We start from the raw sequence: 26,261 nt of genomic DNA, 5'->3' as shown, positions 1-26,261 counted from the left end.
GGCTGGGAGGAAAGTGAATAAGAACTCATCCACGTGCCAGGAGGGTGGCGCACCCCAATTCCGTGGGAACAGAAGCTCCTGCACTTGGGACCCTTCCAGACCTTACCCTATGTATCTCTTTATCTGGCTGTTTGTCTGTATCCTTTAAAATAACCAGTAAACATGAGCAAGTGCTTCCCTGAATTCTGTGAGCCACTCTAGCCAATTTTTTTTTTTTTTTAGGCAGAGTTTCACTCTTCCTCCCAGGCTGTAGTGAAATGATGCAATCTCAGCTCACTGCAACCTCTGCCCCCAAGTTCAAGCGATTCTCCTGCCTCAACCTACAAATAGCTGGGATTATAGGCACCCACCACCATGCCTGGTTAATTTTTGTATTTTTAGTAGAGATGGGGTTTCGCCACATTGGCCAGGCTGGTCTTGAACTCCTGACCTCAGGTGATCCACCTGCCTCGGCCTCCCAAAATGCTGGGATTACAGGTGTAAGCCACTATGCCAAGCCCACTCTAGCAAATTAATCAGACCTAAAGAGGAGGTGGTGGGAACTCCACCTCGAAGCTTGTTGGTGAGAAGTTCTAGAAGCCCAGACTTGTGGCTGATGGGAGAGGGCAGTCTTGTGGGACTGAGCTCATAATTTGTGGAATCTGTTGCTATCCTGGTAGATAGTGTTGGAATGGAATTGAGGGACACCTAGTTGGTGTCTGCTGCAGAATTGATTGTTTGCTTGCTGGTGGGGAGAAGTTTTCACATATTTGGGGGTCACAGAAGTCTTCCATGTTGATTGTTGCTGTGTTGGTGTGAGAACAGAGGAAAAACACAGTTTGAGCATTTTTCTGAAACGAAGAAATGCATTAGGGCTGGGCACAGTGGCTCAACCCTGTATCTAACTATTTTGGGAGTCTAAGGTAAGTGGATCATGTGAGGTCAGGAGTTTGAGACCAGCCTGGCCAACATGGTGAAATCCCCATCTCTACCAAAAAATACAAAAATTAGCTGCATGTGGTGGCACAGGACAGTAGTCTCAGATACTCAGGAGGCTGAGGTGGGAGAATCTCGTGAACTTGGGAGGCGGAGGTGCAGTGAGCCAAGATCACACCACTCACTCCAGCATAGGTGACACAGTAAGACCTTATCTCAAAAAAAAAGAGAACAGAAAGAAAGAAGGAAGGACAAAGGGAGGGAGGGAGGGCGGGAGGGAAGGAAGGAAGGAGTTAGGCTGGGCACTATGGCTTATTGCTGTAATCACAGCACTTTGGGAGGCCAAGGAGGGTAGATCGCTAGAGCTTGGGAGTTCAAGACCAGCCTGGGCAACATGGCAAAACCTCATCTGCACCAAAAAATACACAAAATTAGTCAGGCATGGTGGTATGCGCCTGTAGCCCCAGATACTCTGGAGGCTGAGGTGGGAGGATTGCTTGAGCCTGGGAGGTGGAGGCTGCAGTGAGCTAAGATTCTACCATTGCATTCCAGCCTGAGCGACAGAGCAAGGCCCTGTCACAATTAAAAAAAAAAAAAAGAATTGAATTAATTCATTTGTACAGTGACTTTGGGAAAAACTAGGGGCATGGAGGTAGGCAGGAGAAAGAATCTAAATAATAAAATGCTGTGTCTCTAGCTTTCCCCTTAGTGTGGCTTCTTGGGGAGCTTTGATTATTTGAATGGTACTTTCCTGAATTTCTAATGGTGCAATTCATGGGGATAGACAGGATCCAAGCAACAGATTCAAATCTCCCTTTTTCCCCAAATATGGATGAAGCTCTCTGGATTTAGCGAAGTTTACCTGTGGCCAAAGACAACTGCTCACCAGTGACTCTTGTAAGGATCTACTCTCACCATTTCTGTTACCACTTAGTCCAGCCACTTGTCTGTTCTTTAGAGCCAGGCCTCTTTTCATCTGAATCATCAATATCTTTGTTGGGACAGGGTGAAGCCATTCCTGCTATCATGTAGACTTACTCATTTGCCATCCTCAGCTTTCATCTGAAGTCTGGTGCCATTCTCAACAATCAGGGTATCAGTTAGGGATCTTCCTCTTTAGACCCCATCCAACCCTTCTGGTGGGCACATACTCACATCTTGAAACTGGACTTGGTTTAACCTGCCCTGAACTCAAGGTTGCCCCTGGATGATTGCCAGCTTTGTCTTACTAGTACAATTACTTATGTGCTTTTGTTTCCATCTCCAGCTTTGTTTGCTTGGTACCATGGGCACCTGGGCCTTTCTGATATATCTTTTCATCTCTGATTCTTCTTTCCTTTGGATCACTGCATTTGGACTCATCTCCTACTAACTGATAACCTGATTTGGCCTCAGGATGCTTCTATTTTAAATTGCCTCTACCTCCATAGGCAGCTAAAGGAAGATCCTGCCCTATGCCCTAGGTAATTGAAGATGTTGGGGTAGAAGTATTAAAGAACTCCTATATCCTTTATCTCTCCTGGCTCCGCTCTATGGGAGGGTACAGCTGCCCCCAGGGCAGAAAGTGCTTAAGGACAGAGAATTCTGATTTGGTGGGGCAGTTTGGAACGTGTGCCCCTGCCCTCAAAGGTGGTGCCATCACAATTTACAGAGATATTACCTGCTTGCCAAGGTTGCCATACTTTGATAACTTTTCAGTCTTGTGGAAACCCACTTCTCTAGAAAGTTTAAGTAGTTTGTGTTCTTAAAATACCACTTAAGCTTTGTGCAGTGGCAGTTAGTAGCCAATGAGGTTTATCCAAGGCGCGATTACTGCTAATTGAAAACTTTTCCCAATACCCTGCCGTGACAACTTGCAATATAGTCGGCATTGGCAATTTTTGACAGTCTCTACGGAGACTGGAAAAAAAAATCCCACTTAACTGAAAAAGGCAATCCATGAAGGATAAAAATATTTTGTAAAGAGATTTTGGTTTATCTATACTCTGCAATGAAAGACCTGACAGAGGAAAAGATTAGAAACCAGGCCATGGTCAGTGTTTACTGAAGTTGAGATCCTCTCAGTTGCTGGAGAACAGAGTTCTAGTCTTTGTCCCCAAAGTTGGCCTGGAGTGATATCACCCTTTGTGTGCAGTCCTGCAGGATTCATGGCACTCATCACAAGGAAAGTGATCTGGCAGAGTGATTACCCAATATGTCCCTCTGGAAGGATCCTTTCCTCTGGGCAGGTTTCTACATTGGTACCCTCTTTCTAGGATTCCAGCTGGGTTGGAGGTATCAACCCACATATCTTGGATTAGATTATGTTCAGATAAAACCTAACAACGTTAGATTAACAGATTAGACCTGTTTTTGGAGTTCCTTAACAACTGCAACAGCTAGGATTCAGAGTAGCGGGCAACCTTTCTCAGGTAGGTGATCCGGAGGAACAGGTTGTGATTTCAGTCCTGTCTGGACAGTAGAATCAACTAAAGCATTTTAAATCAACTAATGCCTGGTTCCCATCCTAGACCTATTAAATCAGTATTTCTGGGTTTGGGACAGGGCATAGGTATTTTGAAAAATAAACCCACATGATTCTAATGAGCAACTGGGGTTGAAAATTATTGGGCTAGCAATTATTAACTGAATCAATAGTAATAACCTTATACTTTCAAGAGGCCTATAAGATTCATTTAATGGCCAGGCACAGTGGCTCATGCCTGTAATCCCAGCACTTTGGGAGGCCGAGGCAGGTGGATTGCTTGAGGTCAGGAGTTCAAGACCAGCCTGAGCAACATTGTAAAACCCCATCTCTACTAAAAATACAAAATTAGCCAGGCGAGATGGTGGGCACCTGTAATCCCAGCTACTCAGGAGCCTGAGGCAGGAGAAGAGCTTGAACCTGGGAGGTGGAGGTTGCAGTGAGTGGAGATCACACCACTATACTCCAGCCTGGGTGACAGAGCAAGACTGTCTTAAAAAAGAAAAAAAAAGATGCATTTAATGTATATGATGAAAGTATTTTTCCTTCAGGACCATGGATAGAAGCAGGTGGGTTCTCAAACTTTAATGTATATGTGAATTACCTGGGGATCTCCTTATACTATGCATTTTAGCAAGATTCTCCATTTTGAACATGCTCCCAGGTAGTGCTCATCCTGCTGGACTATGGACCACACTTTGAGTAGCAAGGATTTAGACCAGTAGTCTGCAGACTGGGATACGGTATCCCTGGGGCTACATGAAAACTTTCCAAAGTCTGTCCAAACATGGCTAGTTCTAAAGGAATTTCCAGATCTACAATTTTCAATCTCCCAATTCCAATTTCCAGATCTCCGACTTCCATGTGAACAATTTTTAAAAACTGATCTGCTGGAGAATGGGCCTGAGATGGAAGAGGATGTTCTCTTCTCCCAATTCCCCTTTCATAGTAGTTCTTTCTTAATGTATTAAAGAAAGGAGAATCAGGCCCAGCACAGTGACTCAGGCCTGTAATCCCAGCACTGGGGTAGGTCGAGGCAGGCAGATCACTTGAGGCCAGGAGTTTAAGACCAGCCTAGCCAAGATGGCAAAACCCTATCTCTACTAAAAATACAAAAATTAGCCAGGCATGATGGCACTTGCCTGTGATGCCAGCTACTCAGGAGGTTGAGGCACAAAAATTGCTTGAAACCAGGAGGTGGAGGTTGCAGTGAGCCAAGATTGTGCCACTGCACTCCAACCTGGGTGCAGAGCAAGACTCTGTCTCCAAAAAAAAAAAAAAAAACCCTAAAAATTTTAAGCACATCTATCTTTTTAGACCCATTGAGAGAAGAGAGTGCTTCAAGAATTCAACCTCAAATTGTTTAGAAACTGATTTGTCTGGATTTGTGTAAAATGATTATAAAAGAGACAACTCAGTGTAGCCCAGTCAGGAACTTCATATGAGGCCAGGTCCAGGTAGCATGTGGAAATACTATCAAAAGTGTAATCACTCTCTGGTCTTAAACAACATGTAGATGCTATTAATCAGATATTTTGCAGGGTTTCTCCAGCCTTGGCACTTTTGACATTTTATGCTGGATAATTGTTGTGGGAGGCTATTCTGTGTGTTATAGGATGTGTAGCAGTATCCCTGGCCTTTCTCCATTAGATACTAGTACCACCCCACACCCACCTCTCCAACTTGTGACAACTGAAAGTGCTCCTGATTGAGAACCAGCAAGATATAGGTTTTTGCTAATGCTGGAGTTCATAATGCACAGTCCAAATTGCCTGTACCCTGTCTGGAAGGCAGCCTTCTTTTCATTCCCTTTGAGAATTGGAATGAAGTTGTAGTCCCCTAAAAGTCTTACATGATGAAGCCTGCAGCCCTGTAGACAGAGTGTAAGGCCCCTGTCTGTGGTCTACTACGGACTTGAGTCTCTGGCTCTGGCAGCAAGTAATCTACACTTGGCTTGACTTTTGGACACTGGATGCAGGAATGATGTAGGCAAGGAGGGATTGGTGAAGCAGGTTTGAGCCTGCATCACTCCCATTGCCTGGGAGGCAAAGCTGTTGGCAGTGTGGAGATAGCCTCCCCACCTGAAAACTGGGAACACCAGCTAACTATTATGTCACACATGTCTGATGGAGTTGAGCCCAAGCACCATCCAGGAGCATGGGAAGCATGTGTGTGGCCATGACTGTGTGTCTGTATGGACCTTCATCTTTACTCTAGGGGCAGGACATACTTGAGAATGCTATCATCTGCTCCCCTTACAGGTAGTCCTGTACCTGGACAGAAAATGACCCTTGTTGGACAAGTATCTGGTTGATAAAATTGCTCAAAACCTGCAAATATACTACACATGGTCCACTGCTATAGTGAAGTGCCAGCTCCCTGTACCCCAGTGACTCATAACTTTTTACATATCTGACAAAAGTTATGGCTCTCCCTAAAAATCACACACATGCACATGCACAAACATTTTATGTATAATTTCTGAAACTCAATCATATATTGCAAGTTAGGAATCCTTGCTAGGGCTAGGCACAGTGGCTCATGGCTGTAATCCCAGCACTTTGGGTGGCCAAGGCAAGCAAATCACCTGAAGTCAGGAGTTCGGGACCAGCCTGACCAACATGGCGAAAACTCGTCTCTACTAAAAATACAAAAATTAGCTGGGCATGATGGGGGCACCTGTAATCCCAGCTACTCTGGAGGCTGAAGCGGGAGAATTGCTTGAACCTGGCAGAGGTTGCAGTGAGACAAGATTATGCCACTGCATTCCAGCCTGGGCGACAGAGTGAGATTCCCTCTCAAAAAAAAAAAAAAGGTAAAATATACACAATAGACACCCCCACACACATACATTGTGGATACTGCCACAGTCTCAGCCTAAGCTTCAGTGTCTTGAGATACTCTATATCCAGGGACAGTACCTCCCTAGGCATTGCTTTAGTTTGACAATCTTACTTGGAGACTGGACTACACTCATGGTGTCTGCAGTCTGGCTGGGCCTTGAGAACTACCTGTTATAAGTTACCTGATGGGTAGCCCTTGGAGCATGGCCTGTGCTTACAGACTCTGTGCTCTCCCTGGAATCCTGCCCATGCCAGGCCTAATGCTGCCACCAACACTGGCACTGCCAGGCTCTGACCCTCTCCCGTTGGCCTCCTGCCATGATTTTTTTTTCCCCAGACCGAGTCTCACTCTGTCACCCAGGCTGGAGTGCAGTGGTGCAATCTCAGCTCACTGCAACCTCTGTCTCCCGGCTTCTCAAGCAATTATCTTGCCTCAGCCTCCTGAGTAACTAGGATTACAGACACCTGCCACCACGCCAGGCTAATTTTTGTATTATTTTTAGTAGAGATAGAATTTTGCCATGTTGGCCAGACTGGTCTTGAACTCCTGACCTCAGGTGATTGGGCTGCCTTGGCCTCCCAAAGTGCTAGAAATACAAGTGTGAACCACTGCACCCAGCCCATGATCTTAGTTTGACACCAAAAATGGCTGGGAGCGGTGGCTCATGCCTGTAATCCCAGCACGTTGGGAGGCCGAGGCAGGTGGATCACCTGAGTCAGGAGTTCGAGACCAGCCTGACCAACATGGAGAAACTCTGTCTCTACTAAAATTACAAAATTAGCTGGACGTGGTGGTGTGTGCCTGTAATCTCAGCTACTTGGGAGGCTGAGGCTGGAGAGTCACTTGAACCCAGGAGACAGAGGTTGCAGTGAGTTGAGATTGCACCACTGTACTCCAGTCTGAGTGACAGAATGAGACTCTGTCTCAAAATAAAAAATATCCATATCCAAAAATAATAATAATAATAAATAATAATAATAATAAAGAAATGACACCAAAAACACAAGCAACCAAAGAAAGATTAGACAAATTGGACCTCATCAAAATCAAAAACTTTTTTTGTGTTAAAGGACACTATCAAGAAATCAAAAAGACAACCCACACAATGAGAGAAAATGTTGACAAATTCTGAATCTAACAAGTGCTAACAAGGATGTGGAGAACTGGAACACATGTGCCCTGCTGGTGGGGACATAAACTGGTGCAGCCACTTTGGAAAACAGTTCTGTAGTTTCTCAAAAAGTTAAACATGGTTACTATATGACCCAACACGCCCACTCCTAGGTATATACCCAAGAGAGCTGCAACACATGTTTACACAAAAACTTGTACATAAATGCTGATAGCAACTTTTTTCTTTTTTCTTTTTTTTTTTTTTTGAGACGGAGTTTCGCTCTTGATACCCAGGCTGGAGTGCAATGGCGCGATCTCGGCTCACCGCAACTTCCGCCTCCTGGGTTCAGGCAATTCTCCTGCCTCAGCCTCCTGAGTAGCTGGGATTACAGACACACGCCACCATGCCCAGCTAATTTTTTGTATTAGTAGAGACGGGGTTTCACCATGTCGACCAGGATGGTCTCGATCTCTTGACCTCGTGATCCACCCGCCTCGGCCTCCCAAAGTGCTGGGATTACAGGCTTGAGCCACCGCGCCCGGCCTACAACTTTTTTCATAGTAGTCAAAAGTGGAAGCAACCAAATGTCTATCAACTGATAAGTGGATAAATATAATATGGTATTTCCTTTTTTTTTTTATAAAGATGGAGTTTCACCATGTTGGTCAGGCTGGTCTTGAACTCCCGACCTCAGGTGATCCGCCCGCCTTGGCCTCCAAAGTGCTTGGATTACAGGCGTGAGCCACTATGCCTGGCCAAATTGTTTTTCTTTTTATTATTATTTTTTTAAGACGGGGTTTCACCATGTTGGTCAGGCTGGTCTTGAACTCCCGACCTCAGGTGATCCGCCCGCCTTGGCCTTCAAAGTGCTTGAATTACAGGTGTGAGCCACCACACCTAATGTGGTATTTCCATACAATGGAATATTATTTGGCCATAAAAAGGAATAAAGTACTGATACTTGCCAAAACATGGATGAATCTTTTTTTGTTTGTTTGTTTTTGAGGCAGAGTCTTGCTCTCTTGCCCAGGCTGGAATGCAGTGACATGATCTTGGCTCACTGCAAAACTCTGCCTCCTAGGTTCAAGCAATTCTTTTTCCTCAGCCTCCCAAGTAGCTGGGATTACAGTGCCTGCCACCACACCTGGCTGATTTTTTGTATTTTTAATAGAGACGGGGTTTCACCATGTAGGCCAGGCTGGTCTTGAACTCCTGACCTCCAGTGATCCACCCACCTTGGCCTCCCAAAGTGCTGGGATTACAGGTATGAGCCACCGTGCCCGGCCAACATAGATGAATCTTTTTTTTTCCTTTTCTTTTTTGTGTCTTGAGAAAATACATAGATGAATCTTGAAAGCATTATGCTAAGTGAAAGAAATCAGTGACAAAAAACATACACTGTAAAAAAAAAAAAAATACACTGTATAGTTCAATTTATATGAAATGTCCAGGCTGGGTGCAGTAGCTTATCTTGTCATCCCAGAAATTTGGGAGGCCAAGATGGAAGGATCACTTGAGCCCAGGAGTTTGAGACCAGCTTGGGAAACATGGTGAAACCCTATCTCTACAAAAAATACAAAAATTAGCCAGACGTGGTGGAATGTACCTGTAGTCCCCGCTACTTGGGAGGCTGAGGTGGGAGGGTCACCTGAGCCTGGGAGGTTGAGGCTGCAGTGAGCTGTGATTGTGCCACAGCACTCCAGCCTGAGTGACAGAGTGAGACCCTGTCTCAAAAAAAAAAAAAAAAAAAGTCCAGAATAGGAAAATCAAATCCATAGAATCAAAAAGTAGATTTGTGGTGCCCAGGGTGGGTGGAAGAAGGGACTGGAGAGTAACTGCTAATGGGTATGGAGTTTCTTTTTGGGGAGATAAAAATGTTTTGGAATTAGATAGTGGTAATGGTCACAAAACTCTATGAATATGCTACAAATCACTGATACACATCAAAAGGGTGAGTTTTATGGTGTGAGAATTATCTCAATTACAAAAATTGTCTTTTTTTTTTTTGAGATGGAGTTTCGCTCTTGTTACCCAGGCTGGAGTGCAATGGCGCGATCTCGGCTCACCGCAACCTCCGCCTCCTGGGTTCAGGCAATTCTCCTGCCTCAGCCTCCTGAGTAGCTGGGATTACAGGCACGCGCCACTATTCCCAGCTAATTTTTTGTATTTTTAGTAGGGACGGGGTTTCTTTTTTCTTTCTTTTTTTTTTTTTTTTTTTTTAAGAGAAAGAGAGAGAGAGAATAGGAAGGAGGAAAAAGGAAGAGAAAGAGAGAGAGAGAATGGGGAGGAGGGAGAAGGAAAAGAAAGAGGGAGAGAGAATGGAAGTATTGCTTTCTTGCCCAGGCTAGAATGCAATTTAGTAATGGGTATTGAAAACCTCTTTTATACTGATAATTATACTTAATGATGTAATCAGGAAGGAATAAGGGAAGAAGATAACAAACAAACAGCCAACCAGTATTTAATTTAAACCTATGAAATGCTATGCGATTACTGAGGAGTGATTTACTTCCAATTATATAGTCACCTTTGGAATAGGTGTGAGGTGGTAATGTATGTTTTGTGTATTTGAAGTGGAGAGTTCTATAAATGTTTATTAAGTTTACTTGTTCCGGGTCTGAGTTCAAGTTCTGAATATCCTTGTTAATTTTCTATCTCGTTGATCTATAGAATCGTTAGCTCTTCTTGTTGCATTGATCCTTTTGCCATTATGTAATGTCCTTCTTTGCCTCTTTTGATCTTTGTTGCTTTAAAGTCTACTTTATCAGAGGCGAGAATTGTATCTCCTGCTTTTTGTTTATTAGTTTATTTTTACTCTCTGTTTGATTGGTAAATCTTCCTCCTTCTCTCTGTGTCTTTGTGTATTGTTGCATGTAAGATGGGCCCGGATGCAGCATACCGATGGGTTTTGGCTTTTTATGCAATTAAAATATATATAAGTTTAATACCGGCGTTTGATGCTAGCTGGCTGTTTTGCCCATTAGTTGATGTAAATTTTTTATTGTGTTAAAGTTCTTTGCTTTTTGATATATTTTTGGAAAGGCTGATATTGGTTGTTCCTTTATATGTATAGTGCTTCTTTCAGAAGCTCTTGTAAAGCAGGCCTGGTGGTGGTGAACTCTCTAAGTACTTGTTTGTTCGCAAAGGATTTAATTTTTCCTTCGATTATAATGCTTAGTTTGGCTGAATAGGAAATTCTGGGTTGAAAGTTCTTTTCTTTAAGGATGTTAAATATTGGTCCCCACTCTTTTCTGGCTTGTAGGGTTTCTGCTGAGAGATCTGCTGTAAGTCTGATAGGTTTCCCTTTATGGGTAACCTGACCTTTCTCTCTGGCTGCCCTTAGTATTTTCTCCTTCATTTCAACCCTAATAAATCTGGCGATTATGTGCCTTGGAGTTGGTCTTCTTGAAGAATATCTTTGTGGTGTTCTCTGTATTACCTGGAGTTGAATATTACCCTGCCTTGCCAGGTTGGGAAAATTTTCCTGAATGATATCCTGAAGAGTATTTTCCAACTTGGATTCATTCTCTTCATCACATTCAGGTACACCTATCAAACGTAAATTAGGTCTTTTCACATAGTCCCATATTTCCTGGAGACTTTGCTCATTCCTTTTCATCCTTTTTTCTGCATTCTTGTCTTCTCGTTTCATTTCACTGAGCTGGTCCTCGACTTCTGATATCCTTCCTTCCGCTTGATCAATTCGACTGTTTAAACTTGTGCATGCTTCGCGAAGTTCTCGTGTTGTGTTTTTCAGCTCCATCAATTCACTTATATTCTTCTCTAAATTGTCCATTCTCGTTAACATTTCGTCAAACCTTTTTTCAAGGTTCTTAGTTTCTTTGCACTGGGTTAGAACAAGTTCTTTTAATTCACAGAAGTTTCTTATCACCCACGTTTTGAAACCTGCTTCTGTTATTGGAACACACGTGTAATCTATTAAGCCTTGTTCCGTTACTGATGAGGAATTGCTATCCCCTGTAGAGGGAGAGGCATTCTGATTTTGAGTGTTCTCTACCTTTTTACGCTGGTTTCTTCCCTTCATTATATATTTGTCCGTCTGTCGTCTTTATGATTACCGACTTTCTAACTGGGTCTCTGACGTCCAACTTGTTGATTCCCTGTGCTGAAATCTGAGCAATCCACTGAGCCGGCCAAAACAGCGGTGTTAAGATTGATGGTGCTTTTCTGCCCAGGAATCTCCGGACTCTGCACCAAGAACTGGCGTGCTAAGGCACCAGCAAAACCGCCACGCCGGCCACAAGAGTCGCCCTGGCGACCCGTGGAGCTCCTCCACTGGGAATCTCCTGGTCCGCGAGCAACCAATATTCGTCTGAAAGTGTGGCGTCCTCTCGTTCTTTGCGCTTTCACTGGGAGGTATGTGCCCGAGCTGCTAATCATCAGCCATCTTGGATCCCTCTCGGGACGGGGTTTCACCATGTTGACCAGGATGGTCTTGATCTCTTGACCTCTTGATCCACCCACCTCAGCCTCCCAAAGTGCTGGGATTACAAGCGTGAGCCACCGCGCCTGGCCTAAAAATTGTCTTTTTATGTTTGGAAAAATAAGAGAAAAAGATCTATACTGCCAGCTCTTTAGCAAAACTATTGTTAACATCCCTTTTGGGTTTTTTAAAAGTATAATTTAAATATATGTATATACAAATAGTGTAAATGTATTAGTTTCATCAAATGTTGTCATTGCTTTATTAGAATTTTTCTGTCATCACCCTGTCTTTATATTCATAATCATAAAGCACTCCATGATAACAAATTCAAAGGATTTTCTGAGCAATTCCTGAGTGTTAGACATACAGCCTGTGTGCAGTTTTCCGTTACTTAACACTGTAAATGAACTTCTTGTGCATATAAGTCTTTTTTTTTATATTTGGAATGCTTTCTTAAGGAAAGATTCCCCAAAGTGGAATAATAGGTCAGAGTAGAAGTACCGGGTCAAAGCTTATCGATTTGTGCTGCTGTAGTTGTTTCCCAAAGTGACAAGTGGCTTTGGGTCTGGCCAGTTCCCTTGCCACCTGTTCCTGATGTTATGCACCAAATGGGAGAAGCGAGACGATAGTGACTACTTCGACTTGAAAGCTCTCGATAATCAATAGTTTTGAGCAGTCAGGTAGTCAGCCAAGCACCAATGGACAGAAAGCACCAGGAGCAATCCCTTACTTGAACATTTTAGGGCCGTTCAATCCTCTTTGATTGATTGAGGCTCCTACTTGGGAAAAGGTGAAATTCATGGGGTTCTATCACCTATTAACTTTTCTTTTTATTTCTTTTCTTTCTTTTTTTTTTTTTAAAGCAACATGATTGTGACACCTGTTAACTTTGCTGGGCCAATAGACAATGGTTCAGGCCTGTAATCCCATCTACTCGGGAGGCTGAGGCAGGAGAATCACTCGAACCCAGGAGGCAGAGGTTGCAGTGAGCCGAGATTGCACCACTGCACTCCAGCCTGGGCTACAGAGCGAGACTCCATCTCAAAAAAAAGAAAAATTAGAAAAGACAATGGTTCAGACACCTGGACTTATAAAGTAACCACCATACAGGCAGAGGATGTGAACAGATTACAAAAAATACAAATAGCCAATAAGTATGTAAAAAGATATTCGACCTCACTCATAGTCAAAGAAATGTAAAGCAGAATGAGTTGCCATTTATCATCATATGGAAAACAAATAAAAGTTGTAATGCCCAGTATTTACCAGATTATTGAGAAATAGAGACCTTCATACCTTGTTGCTGGGAATGTAAACAGATTCAGATCTTCCAGAGAGCAATTTAGCAATGTCTGTCAACATTTTGAGTGCAGGTACTCATTGATTCAGCAATTCTACCACTAGGAATTTGCCCTAGGGTTGTGCTGGAAAAATTATGCCAAAATCATGTGCAAGGATGTTCACTGCAACCTTGTAATAACAAAAAACTGGAAAGCACTTAAACATCCATCAGCAAGAGACTGGATAAATACATCCATGTAGTGGAAAAGTATGCAATCACTGAAATATGAGGTAGGAGTATATATGCTGATAAGGAAAGTTCTTCTAAATATGTTAGGCCAGAAAAAACCAGTATGCAAGGTCATATGATCTCATTTTTGTTAGATTAAAAGAGAGATATACAAGTATATTCAGACTTTTCAGGAAGGATTCAAAACAAGTGGTGGTAGCATTTGGAGAGTGGTGCTGGGGACTGGAGGGAGAAGGTACATTTTGCTTTTTGTTCGACACTTTTCTATATTATTTGAATTTTCTGTACCAGCTGAATGTAAGTCTAATTTTAAAAAATGTATTTTGAAAATAAATATTTTGAAAGCAGATAAGGAACATGGAGAGACAAAGAAGAGGGAGAAGAGGAATCCCTTAGATGGGAGATTATGGTTTGTCCTGACATAGGACAACCTTGTTTTTTAGCTGCATTAATATAAGCATTGTGACTAAATCATTTGGTTTTCTGAAGACCACCAGGAAGCAGCCTGGAAGATGGAGAAGAGATAAGAGACCAAAGTCAAGGGGACCAGTAAGAAGATTTTTGCAACAGAGCAGGGCACAAATTTAGGAGGCGATGGTGGGGGTGGAGGGGCAGCTCCAGAGAGGAAAATTATTGAAAAGACAAATTGACAGCCATGGTGCCTGATTGGATGACAAGAGTGAGAAAGAATGAGGCAGCTCAGGCATTTGCCTTGGGTGGCTGAGTGGATGGCGATTCTGCCCAAAGGAACACTCAGAAGGAGGGAAAGGGTTTCAGACCAGAAAAGGATGGGGAAGACAATGATGAGTTCAGCTTTGAGAATGATGAGTTGAGGCCGGATGCAGTGGCTCATGCCTGTAATCCCAGCACTCTGGGAGGCCAAGGTGGACAGATCACCTGAGGTCGGCAGATCACCTGAGGTCGGGAGTTTGAGACCAGCCTGACCAACATGGAGAAATCCCGTCTCTACTAAAAGTATGAAATTAGGTCGGGCGTGGTGGCTCATGCCTGTAATCCCAGCACTTTGGGAGGCCGAGGTGGGTGGATCACGAGGTCAAGAGATTGAGACCATCCTGGTCAACATGGTGAAACCCCGTCTCTACTAAAAATACAAAAAATTAGCCGGGCATGGTGGCGCGTGACTGTAATCCCAGCTACTCAGGAGGCTGAGGCAGGAGAATTGCCTGAACCCAGGAGGCGGAGGTTGCGGTGAGCCGAGATCGCGCCATTGTAGTCCAGCCTGGGTAACGAGCGAAACTCCATCTCAAAAAAAAAAAAAATTAGATGGGTGTGATGGCGCAGGCCTTTAATCCCAGTTGCTCGGGAGGCTGAGGCAGGAGAATCACTTGAACCCGGGAGGTGGAGGTTGCAGTGAGCTGAGATAGCACCATTGTACTCCAGCCTGGGCAACAAGAGCAAAACTCTGTCTCAAAAAAAGAAGAAAGAAAAAAAAGAAATGAGTTGAGGAACATGTTGCATGTAAACACATTGAGTAGATCTAAGGATCTAGTGCTCCAAGAATTCTGGGTTGAAGATGGACGAGGTAGATCAGGCGTGGAGCAGTTTGCTTTTCAAGACAGCAATATCAGAGAAAGTGGCAGTTGTCAATATAAGGAAATTGTGTAGACCAAATTAGTGGGACTCTAGAGATCACCTACCCTTAAGGGTTGGGTGGAACAAGAGGAACTCGGCAGTAAGGTTGAGGAGTGATCATACTGGGTAGAGGAAAACCAGGAGGGAGTGGGGTCACAGATGACTGTTCTCTGCTCCTGGCTGGACACCGTGGCTGGGTTTTTTAGGCCACTCCTCTCCAGTGCCAATTCTCCTGCTCTTGCCACATCTGCCCACTAAAACCCCATCTCTGGATTTTCTGTTTATGTTCCTGAAAAAGGCCACTCAGCCAGTAAGAATGATTCCACTCCAAATTCATGATTTACTCCTCCATGCCAACTGTCAAATTTTTTTCCTTAAACTTCTCCTTGGTGGGCTCTGGCTCTCATTCCCCAGTTATTCTAAATGATTAGAATATCATTTAGATGCTTCACTTCTCCTGTCTCACTTCCACTCTCATCTTCGTGGCCAATCTCCTCTTCCTATTTCAAGGACCAAACAAGGCCCTCAGGGGTGAGTGCCTCTAACATCTCATCCCTCTATCAATGAACCTGAAGCCACACTCATCTTTTTCAAGCAGTCTATTCAGCCTCTGAGGATGAGGTTCAGCTCCTGTTTGGCTCTAGTGTCCCTTCAGGAGGCCCCCATGACCCTGTCTCATCCCTGAGCCTGAGATACTTGTTCCTTCTTTTCTGTATTGCTAATAGCACACATCGTGTATTTCCGTATTACAGCATTTGCCGTGCTGAACTAAAATTATCTCACTGTCTCCTCCAATAAGCTTGATACCATGCATGATGGCTTTTTCATCCTTAATTTTTTCTTATTGATATATAGCATATCCATGCAGGAAAATGTACATATTGAGAGTGTATAGATCACAGAATTTTCACAAACTAGCGCACCTCATACAACCAGCATCCAGACCAAGCATGGTGGCACCTCAGAGCTCTTTTTTTTTTTTATTTTTGAGATGGAGTCTCACTCTGTTGCCCAGGCTAGAGTGCAGTGGCGTAATCTTGGCTCACTGCAACCTCTGCCTCCTGAGTTCAAGCAATTCTCCAGCCTCAGCTTCCTGAGTAGCTGGGATTACAGGTGGCTGCCACCACGCCCGGCTAATTTTTTAATTTTTAGTAGAGACGAGGTTTCACCATGTTGGCCAGGCTGGTCTTGAACTCTTGACCTCAGGTGATCCACCCGCCTCAGCCTCCCAAAGTGCTGGGATTACAGGTGTGAGCCAGTGTGCCCAGCCTACACTTTTTATCTCCCTCCCCAAGAAGATCGGATTAAACTAATCTAATTAATAGATTGGTTTTTGCCGTTTTTATAATTTTTAAAAATGGACCAAAAATAGTATTTTTTGTGTGTGTCTGGCTTTTTTTTTTATCAACATCATATCTGCTAGATTGATTCATATTGTTGAATGCAGTTATAGACAGTTCATCACCACTGCCATATATTTATTTATTTATTTAGAGACAGAGTTTCATTCTGTCACTCGGGCTGGAGTGCAATGGTGTAATCACAGCCTTGATCTCCCAGGCTCAAGCGATCCTCCCACCTCAGTCTTCCAAATAACAGACTATATGTGTGTGCCCCCATGCCCGGCTGATTTTTGTATTTTTCTGTAGAGATGGGATCTTGCCATGTTGCCCAGGCTAGTCTTGAACTCCTGGGTTCAAGCGATCTGCCAGCCTCAGCCTTCCAAAGGGTTAGCCACCATGCCCAGCCAAGCATGACTTTTTAACATGAACTTCCTGGTGAAACTATGAATACATACCTCATGACTGCAGACAGAAGGGGCAGGTAGGGCTGCCTACCCTACCCCCCTCCCATTCAAACTGCCTTCTTTCCTGAAAGCAGCCTCCTGTAACCTCTGTGGGCCCCTTCACAGCAGGCAAATTACAAAGCATTTCTGTCAGGAGCTTCCTTCTAGTTCCCTTCCCTCACTCTGGGACCCTCTCCTCTCCACCCCAGGATGTCTGTCCAGCATTGCTCTCTCCTTCCAATGTCTCAACACCTTGGCCTCCTTGGAAAATGACTGGTGGGGGTGGGATCGGGGGAAGGGTAGCCACAGCAGATCTGCCCCACTTCAGGTAGCCAAGGGTCCTTTTGGATTATCCTAAAGTTTGTGTTTTGTTTGTGTTTAGACAAAAACTGTGAGGCTGGAGCAATGACATTTGCAGAGTGCCCTGTAGGGGAGGAAATGTAGGAGAAATCCTTCTCTAGCTCTGTCTGTCCAATTTGTAACTTTAGATCTCAGAAAGATGAAAAGCCCAGACAAATAAATCTGGGTTGCTGAATGCAAAAGAAAGGTGTTTGTTGGGAGAAGCAAAGAGCTGCCAACCTTGCAGGGTACACTGTGCTGCTGGTCCTGGCACAAGATGCTTTATCTCTCCATTGGTGCCTGAGGCCTAAGCTTGGTGGCTGCAAAATCACAAAAAAGGCCATGGCTGAGCTAACCTAGCAGGCTGTGGAGTGCTGGGCCTGCTGCCTCCCCACCTCTCTGCCTGCCCTGCTCTCTTTGCTCCATTTCCTGCCTCAGAACCCTTCTCTCTCCTCTTGTCTCTTTGGTTCCTCTATTTATATATTTATTTTTTTGGAAGAGGGCTAGAGGGAATCTAAGGGTTAGGGAGCTGCACAACTTATGGGCAGATCCCGGAAGCCTGGCTCTCCTCCACTCCAGCAGCCAAAATTCAGGTCTTTTATTTCTTTTCCTGTGCTGGACAGAGCCAAACACATGCTAACAGTGTTAACACGATAAATATCACCAGTCCTGACCTTTCTCTCTGGGTCCTGGAGGCTCGCTGACTCCCAAGCTCTGACTTGCTTGTGCTTAAAGTGGATTAGCACTTACCATTGGCTGCAGGGCCCCGCACTGGGGTTTGATGGGAATCAAAATAGAGATTACCTTATTTGACTTAAAAAAATTTTCCACTTGTAAGATAGAATTCCCCAGAGAAATCCACTTGGGCTTATACATATACAACTTTAAATTGGATTTTAAAAATAGTTTGCCAGCTGTTTGCTAGGTTGTGCTTTAGGTTCCTGCGCCTGATTGATGTTGAGTCCTTTTGGGAAACAAGGCCAAGAGGGGACTGGGGGGCTGCCAAGGCTGCAGGATCCTGAATGCCTGGGGACTTTCCCAGGAGCCCTGGCAGCTGTTGCCAGGGCCTTTAGAAGCCTTCAGATTGCTGGCACCAAGGTCTGCATCTCACCCAGAGAAAATGACCACGGAGCTCAAACCACCTTCCCCAGACCTTGCCTCATCCCTGCATTGCCCTTCTCAGCCAAGGTCCAAAAGAAAAGAAACGAAGGAGAGGACTGTTCTCAGCTGGCTGGATCTTTCACAATCTGTGTGGCTAAATGATATTTATTTTAGCTCTTTGTATGACCTTCAGGTGACAGGTCCTCTGCCTGACCTTTCATCCATCCCCCTCCTCTATTCCTGTCTGACTGCTGTTTGTAGCTTAGGTCTCAGTCAGAGTGTCACCTTCTCAGGGAAGCATGAGGCGCAGCAGAGTGTGGTGGTCAGGAACACCAGTGTGCCAGGCTTTGAATCCTGGCTCAGCACTTACAAGCTGTATGATCTTATGGATGGTCACTCAACCCCCTCTGTGCCTGTCAATTTCCTCTTCTGTGAAATGGGGATCATGATAGCACCTACCTCATTAGGGTTGTTGCAAGGTGAGGATCCAGTGAATTCCTACGTGTTGTATGGAATATGTAAAATGCTTAGAACGTGACCTGCCATGCAACAAACACCTGCTTTTTCTACTCTCTAAAGCAGGGGATTCCCAATCCCCCACTCCAGTACCAGTCTGTGGCCTATTAGGAACTAGGCTGCACAGCAGGAGGTGAGCATGGGCCAGTGAGGGAAGCTTCATCTGTATTTACAGCTGCTCCCCATGCCTTGCATTGCCACCTGAATTCTGCTTTCTGTCAGCTCAGCAGCAGCACTGGATTCTCATAGGAGCTCGAACACTATTGTGAACTGAGCATGTGAGGGATCCAGGTTGTGTGCTCCTTATGAGAATCTAATGCCTGATGATCTGTCACTGTTTCCTATCACCCCCAGATGGGACCATCCAGATGCAAGAAAATAAGCTCAGGGGTCCCACTGATTCTACATTATGGTGAGTTGTGTATTATTTCGTTATATATTACAATGTAATAATGAGAGAAATAGAGTTGCACAATAAGTGTAAAGTGCTTGAATCATCCCGAAACCATCCCCCTCACCAACCCATCTAGGGAAAGATTGTCTTCCACAAAACCGGACCCTGGTGCCAAAAAGTTTAGGGACCACTGCTCTAAAGTATGGATACCGGTGGGAGTAGTGGCTCACACCTGTAATCCGAGCACTTTGGGGGGTCGACGTGTGATTGCTTGAGTCCAGGAGTCGGAGACCAGCCTGGGCAATACAGCAAGACCCCATCTGTACAAAAAAATAAAATAAATAAATGAAGTACATTTCCCAAGGCCTGGTTGCCTGTGGCTGCCCTGTGCTCCCCCAGCCTCCGGTGCTTTTGCTGTGCAGCATCTGTCCTTGTTTATTGCTTAATTATCTGCCTCCTAGGTGGCCCTCCACTGTCCAACCCTCACAACCCAAACTGTGCCTCATTTATGAGATGCCGAAGAAGTATTTGTGACTACAATAATAAACAAATTTTTTTTTTTTTGAGACAGAGTCTTGCTCTGTTGCCCAGACTGGAGTGCCAGTGGCATGATCTCGGCTGACTGCAACCTCCGTCTCCTGGGTTCAAGCAATTATTTTGCCTCAGCCTCCTGAGTAGCTAGGATTACAGGTGCACACCACTGCACTCAGCTACTTTTTGCATTTTTAATAGAGTCAGGGTTTCACCATGTTGGCCAGGCTGGTCTCAAACTCCTGTCCTCAGGCAATCCACCCACCTCAGCCTCCCAAAGTGCTGGGATTACAGGCGTGAGCCACCGTGCCCGACCTAAATGAAACATTTTTAAAAATTGTGAGGCCAGGCACTGTGGCTCACACCTGTAATCCCAGCACTTTGGAAGACCGAGGCGGGCGGATCATGAGGTCAGGAGTTTGAGACCAGCCTGGCCAACATGGTGAAACCCCGTCTCTAAAAATACAAAAATTAGCTGGGCACAGTGGTGCGTGCCTGTAGTCCGAGCTACTCAGGAGGCTGAGACAGGAGAATCACTTGAACCTGGGAGGTGGAGGTTGCAGTGGGCCAAGATCGCGCCACTGCACTCCAGCCTGGGCAACAGAGTGAGACTCCATCTCAAAAAAAAAAAAAAATTGCTAAAAGATAAATGTGATCCAGAAGACAGAGAAACTCAGGCACTTGGGTCATTTTTCTCTATCTATATTTGCTCTATATGTAAACTTGGTCATTTTGTTTTGTTTGTCTGACTGTTAAACAGAGAGTTGATGAGTTTTGAGTTCTGGGATTAAGGATGATAATGTTTTGTAGTTATATCTTTTGCAGGAGATCTCTGCCACATCTAGTTTTTCAAAATTTAATTAAATATTACATACTTACAAAAGAATAGATCACAAGTAGAGTATAAAAAATGGACACCCAACTACCCACACCCAGTTTAAGACACAGATTGCAACCAACACCATTAAAGCCCTTTTGCGTCCCCTTCCTCATTCCAGCCCCTCCTAAATTTTGTTAATTATCTTGCTTCTCTTCATAATTTTTACCTCCAAAATATGCATCTGTAAACAATATGCTGGTTTTGCATGCTCTTGAACATTATATAAAATAAATCATGCTGCTATATTCTTCAGTTTGCTTGTCTCACCTCTCCACATGATGTATATGACATCTCCTTGCTGCAGCTGTAGCTGCTTAATATTCTACTGTGTGACTATTCTGCTGTTTTCTTCTCTATTCTCCTATCAATGGACATTTGAGAGACAGGGTCTTGCTCTGTCATTCAGGCTGGAGTTCGGTGGCGGGATCATAACTCATTGCAACCTCTGCCTCCCAGGCTCAAGCGATCCTCCCACCTCAGCCCCCCAAGTAGCTGGGACCATAGGCGTGTGCCACTATGCCTGGCTGATCTTTTTTTTTCTAGACATAGGGTTTCACCATGTTGCCCAGGCTAGTCTCAAACTCCTGGACTCAAGTGATCTACTTTGGCCTCCCGAAGTGCTGAGATTACAGCCGTGAGCCACCATACCTGGCCTTGCAATTTTTGCTATTACTGGCAAGGGCTGCTACAAACATTTTTGTGTATGACTACTGGGGTCCATGGTCAAGAGTTTCTCTGGGGATATTTGTTTGTCCTAAGGTTTGTATCTTGTCAGCTTATCTTTATGCTGTTTGATTGATTTTCCGGAGGAGTTCTCCATCTTCCCATGTAGTCTCAAGCCTCAGGCCCTGCTGCATTCATCTTTGGGGTCTATCAGACCTGTTGGAAAGGGGCTTTGAGGCAGGGCCAGGGAGAAGCCTGTCAGCTCATACCACAGTGGCCCCACTTCTGGGAGCAAAAGGTGACAACTTGGCCTAGGTGACTCAGGAGGTCTCCTCTGCGGTATTCTCTCCATCTCACAGGTACCACTCACTCAGAGCCATACAGACGAGCAAACTCGGTTGACCTAACGCCAAAAATCCCAGTGAAAACCAAACAGGTATCTGGAGACAAGCAGTGTTTTTGACTAATCCACTTATTTTCTTTTCAAGCTAATAAAAGTTTTAATATTTCCTTAACCAAGTGAAAGTAGAATTTTAAAAAATTAATTTCCTTATTATAGCTTGCCTTTAAAAATCATTGTTTTAGGACGGTGCGGGGCACGGTGGCTCATACCTGTAATCCCAGCACTTTGGGAGGCCAAGGTGGGTGGATCACCTGAGGTCAGGAGTTCAAGACCAACCTGGCCATCATGGTGAAACCCCATCTTAAAAAAAAAAAAATCATTGTTTTGGCTGGGCACAGTGGCTCATGCCTGTAATCTCGGCACTTTGGAAGGCTGAGGTGGGAGGACCACTTGGACCCAGGATCTTGAGACTGGTCTGGACAACATAGTGAGACCCCCATCTCAATTTTTTGTTTGTTTGTTTTTTGTTTTTTAAGATAGTTTCCCTCTTGTCACCCAGGCTGGAGTGCAATGGCACTACCTCAGCTCACTGCAACCTCCACCTCCCAGGTTCAAGCGATTCTCCTGCCTCAGCCTCCTGAGTAGCTGGAATTACAGGTGCCTCCATCATGCCTGGCTAATATTTGTATTTTTAGGAGAGATGGGGTTCCACCATGTTGGGCAGGCTGGTCTTGAATTCCTAACCTCAGGTAATCTGCTCACCTCAGCCTTCAAAGTGGAATTACAGGCGTGAGCCACTGTGCCCAGCCCTATCTCGATTTTTTTTTTAAAAAAATCATTGTTTAGCTGGGCTTGGTGGCTCTTGCCTGTAATCCCAGCCACTTGGGAGGCTGAGGAGGGAAAATTGCTGGAACCTGGGAAGTGGAGGTTGCACTGAGCCAAGATTGTGTCACTGCACTCCAGGCTGGGAGACAGAGCTACACTCTGTTTCAAAAAAAAAAAAAGTCATTGTTTTAAAATTCGAAATTGCCTTGATTGTAGTAGGCTTTCAATAAATACTAAACTTTCTTGAGCATTTTGTTACTTCAGTCAGTAGGATTGTTCAGGGATCTATTTGCTGAAGACAAAAGTAGAAATCCTTTCTTCTGTTTTTTTCTACTCTGTGCAATGGTCTTACATTGTCTTTATAATAATAATTTAAAAGAAGGATATAATAGTGACAACCAATGAATGAATCCCTACAGCCTGTTGTAACTTTCTCCTGGAAACGGACCTACTTTTTCAGTCAGCTCGATAGGGTGTCCTGGTGAACTTTTCTGTCCAGAAAGGAGCTCAAAGTTTATTGGCCACTCATATATCCTTTTGAGAAGGCACACTATCATTCAAGAAAATGATCCTCCAGAAATTGTAATTGGGACAATTTGTAAGTGAACCCTCTTGTTAAAATCAGTAAGTTAGGCCAAATGTGATGGTTCATGCCTGTAATCCCAGTACTTTGGGAGGCCAAAGTGGATGGATCACTTGAGGCCAAGATTTCAAGACCAGCCTGGCAACATGACAAAACCCCATCTCTACTAATACAAAAATTAGTCGAGGGTGTTGGCGCATGTCTGTAATTCCAGCTACTCAGGAGGCTAAGGCACAAGAACTGCTTGAACCCGGGACAGGGAGGTTGCAGTGGGCCGAGATCACGCCACCGTACTCCAGCCTGGGTGACAGAGCAAGATTCTGTCTTAAAAACAAACAAACAAAAAACCCCAAAAAACAGTAACTTATAGAAATAAGCCAGTATTATGCAGAAACCTAGTTACACCTTGCCTAGGCTGAAATCTTAGTCACCTTTGGGCCACTAGCAGATTCTTTTTCTCCTGTCATATGCAGTCATAAATCTTGCCAATTCATCTTTTCTGATGTTTCTCCTGCCCATTCCTTCATTGTTTTGGGGCCTTTTTCACGTCATTCCTATACCACAAGGGGCTGAAACTTAAGGTTTCTCTGTCTGAGTTCCTCCCCATTCTAACTCACCACTCCTGGATTAATCTTTAAAAAATAAAAACTAGGCTGAGTGAGGTGGCTCATGTCTGTAATCCCAGTACTTTGGGAGTCTGAGGTGGGTGAATCACCTGAGGCCAGGAGTTCAAGACCAGCCTGGCCAACATGGCGAAACCCCATCTCTACTAAAAATACAAAAATTAGCCGTGTGTGGTTGCGCGTGCCTGTTATTCCAGCTACTCCAGAGGCTGAGGCAGGAGAATCGATTAAAAACCCTGGGAGCGGAGGTTGCAGTGAGCTGAGATTGAGCCACTACGCTCCAGCTTGGACAACAGAGCAAGACTCCATCTTGGAAAAATAAAAATAAAAACTAAAACAATAACAACAACAAAAACCCACATCCAAAAACTGTTTTTCCCATTATACCTTGCTTCTTCTCCACTCCCAAACTCATTGGCTTCCATAGAGTAAAATTGAGAACCTTTAGTCAAGGCACATAAATCTCTCCCCAAACTCCTTTGACTCCTATGGCCATCTCTGCAGAAGTCTGCACAAACACACCCCATTTAAAGCACAGTTTCAGTTTCAGGGCTCAGGAACCCTGAAACTGGCCAAAGACCCTGGGTTCCAAGTACTTGCTCTGTGACAAGGCTCTGCCTTCCAGGTTATCACCCACTTTCTGCACCCTCAGCCCCCCAACACACCACGTTCTTTAGACATATCCCGCCTGTCTTGGCCTCTGCAGCTTTACTTTCTTTTTGTTTCTTGTATTTTTTTTTTTTTTTTTTTTAGACGGTGTCTCTCTCTCTGTTGCCCAGGCTGGAGTGCAGCCACATGATCTTGGCTCACTGTAACCTCTGCCTCCCAGGTTGAAGAGATTCTTCTGTCTCAGCCTTCTGAGTAGCTGGGATTACAGGTGTGTGTCACCATGCCCTGCTAATTTTTGTATTTATTTTTATTTATTATTTGTTTATTTATTTATTTTTAAAAGCCTACAGCACCCAGTATTCCCAGGCGGTCTCCCAACCAAGTACTAACCAGGCCCAACCCTGCTTGGCTTCTGAGATCAGACAAGATTGGGTGCGTTCAGGGTGGCATGGCTGTAGTCTAATTTTTGTATTTTTAGTAAAGACAAGGGTTCTTCATGTTGGCCAGGCTGGTCTCAAACTTCTGACCTCAGGTTATTGGCCCACCTCAGCCTCCCAAAGTGCTGGGATTACAGGTGTGAGCCACCGTGCCCAGCCATAGCTTCACTTTGGGCTTCTCCCTGCCCAGAACCCACCACTTTGCTTTTTCCAGGTCCCATCCACCCTTCAGGGCCACATCTCACCTAAACCTTCTCTGACTGCCTTGGCCTTTGAGCCTCTCCCCTTCCTCTAGATTTCTGTCCTGGCTCAGAAAATACAGGTCTTTCTGTACAGCTGCCCAACTGGATTGCAAACCCCCAGAGGGCAGGGATGATGGCGATCAGGTGGAGCAGGCCCTTCCGCATCTTCTTTGCCCGTAAGTGTTGCCTTTCAGGACATGATGGTGAACATGATCATGCAGGAAAAATAAATAAATGAAAAACAAACATTAATACAAGAATCATTCTGTCTTTTTCTATTATTTCAGATTAGGACCTCCTTCTGGCTCCCCTGATCCCAATCTGCTACAAAATATCCACTATAACTCCTTTATCCTGTCCTGTGTAAAATAAAGAAGCTAAATACTAGAGAATAGAGAATTTGAAAAAGCAAACTAATACATGTCTCTTAATGACTCAGATAGCCCAGGAAATGTAAACAAACAACTTGGATCTGAGACAAAAGGTCGTTGGCTGCCGGTGGAGAGGATCCGGGTGCTTTCGAGGCTGTGCGGGAAGGAACAAAGCCTGTGCCATGGACAGCCAGATAGGCTCCTGCTGCTAAACCAAGTCTGCAGGGTGAGTTGATAAAGGAACACTAATTCCTAAAGAAACTAACGGTGCCAGATCAGACCTCTGTCACCATCTCTGAAATACCAATGGGTTAATATTACATAAGCAGGATTTTTTTTTAGAAAATGCATATACACACATATATATGTCTATACATTTTTTTTTTTTTTTTTTTTTTTTTTTTGTAGCTGCAGTGTGAGGAGCGGGGAATATGTGGTTGTGAATTCACAGGGTGGTGAGCAGAGTCCCCATCTGATTTGGAACCTGTAGTGCCATGACAGTCATCTCACAATCACACAAGCTTCTTGTTCTGAAGGGTAAACTTTGTTTAAAGGGAGAGCATTGCTTGATTTTACACCTTTGTTTAAAAAATATGATAAAGGGAGAACAAATATTCTGGGAAGGACTTTTCTGTGAGAGGAGTAAAACCACCCATCCTAATTCACAGGTTACTCTGCAAGTGTCTAGTTATCTTTAAAGGAGTGAAAAAAGTCTGCTTGGTGTTTTAATTATTTTTTTTTCCTGCATTCTTACCACTTCATCCTGCCTATCTCTGCAAAACCTATTTTTCTTGTGGGTGGGGATTGGAGTCTGGCTCTGTCACCCAGGCTGGAGTACAGTGGCACAATCCTGGGCCACTGCAACCTCCGCCTCCCAGGTTCGAGCGATTCTCCTGCCTCAGCCTCCCAAGTAGCTGGGACTACAGGCGTGCACCATCACTCCTGGCTAATTTTTGTATTTTTAGTGGAGACGGGGTTTCATCACGTTGGCCAGGCTGGTCTCGAACTCCTGACCTCAGAGAATCCACCACCTTGGCTTCCCCAAGGTGCTGGGATTACAGGCGTGAACCATTGCGCTGTGCCTCACCTTGGGATTGTTTTGCTAAAAAT

At 44.4% G+C, this 26,261-nt stretch overlaps 1 long non-coding RNA gene, 1 other non-coding gene and 1 pseudogene across 2 annotated transcripts; 2 read left to right on the top strand and 1 right to left on the bottom strand.

Moving 5' to 3' along the window:
* The first annotated feature begins 2,674 nt into the window (after window positions 1-2,674).
* On the top strand, window positions 2,675-2,814 carry LOC135275640 (U4 spliceosomal RNA). The gene has a single exon (XR_010343245.1). It is a non-coding gene; the product is annotated as a U4 spliceosomal RNA (small nuclear RNA).
* A 15,529-nt stretch (window positions 2,815-18,343) lies between these two features.
* Window positions 18,344-25,980, top strand: LOC135275603 (uncharacterized). The gene is made up of 3 exons (XR_010343210.1): window positions 18,344-19,062; window positions 25,220-25,377; window positions 25,560-25,980. It is a non-coding gene; the product is annotated as an uncharacterized LOC135275603 (long non-coding RNA).
* On the bottom strand, window positions 24,443-24,561 carry LOC135275639 (5S ribosomal RNA; annotated as a pseudogene).
* Window positions 25,981-26,261: the final 281 nt, after the last annotated feature.

The sequence above is a fragment of the Aotus nancymaae genome, unplaced genomic scaffold, assembly GCF_030222135.1.
Source record: "Aotus nancymaae isolate 86718 unplaced genomic scaffold, 86718_ANA_hifiasm-v0.15.2.pri h1tg000017l, whole genome shotgun sequence".
In the NCBI taxonomy this organism is placed as follows: Eukaryota; Metazoa; Chordata; class Mammalia; order Primates; family Aotidae; genus Aotus; species Aotus nancymaae.
Note: the sequence above shows the minus strand (reverse complement) of the source record. Positions and strands in the feature narration are given on the sequence as shown.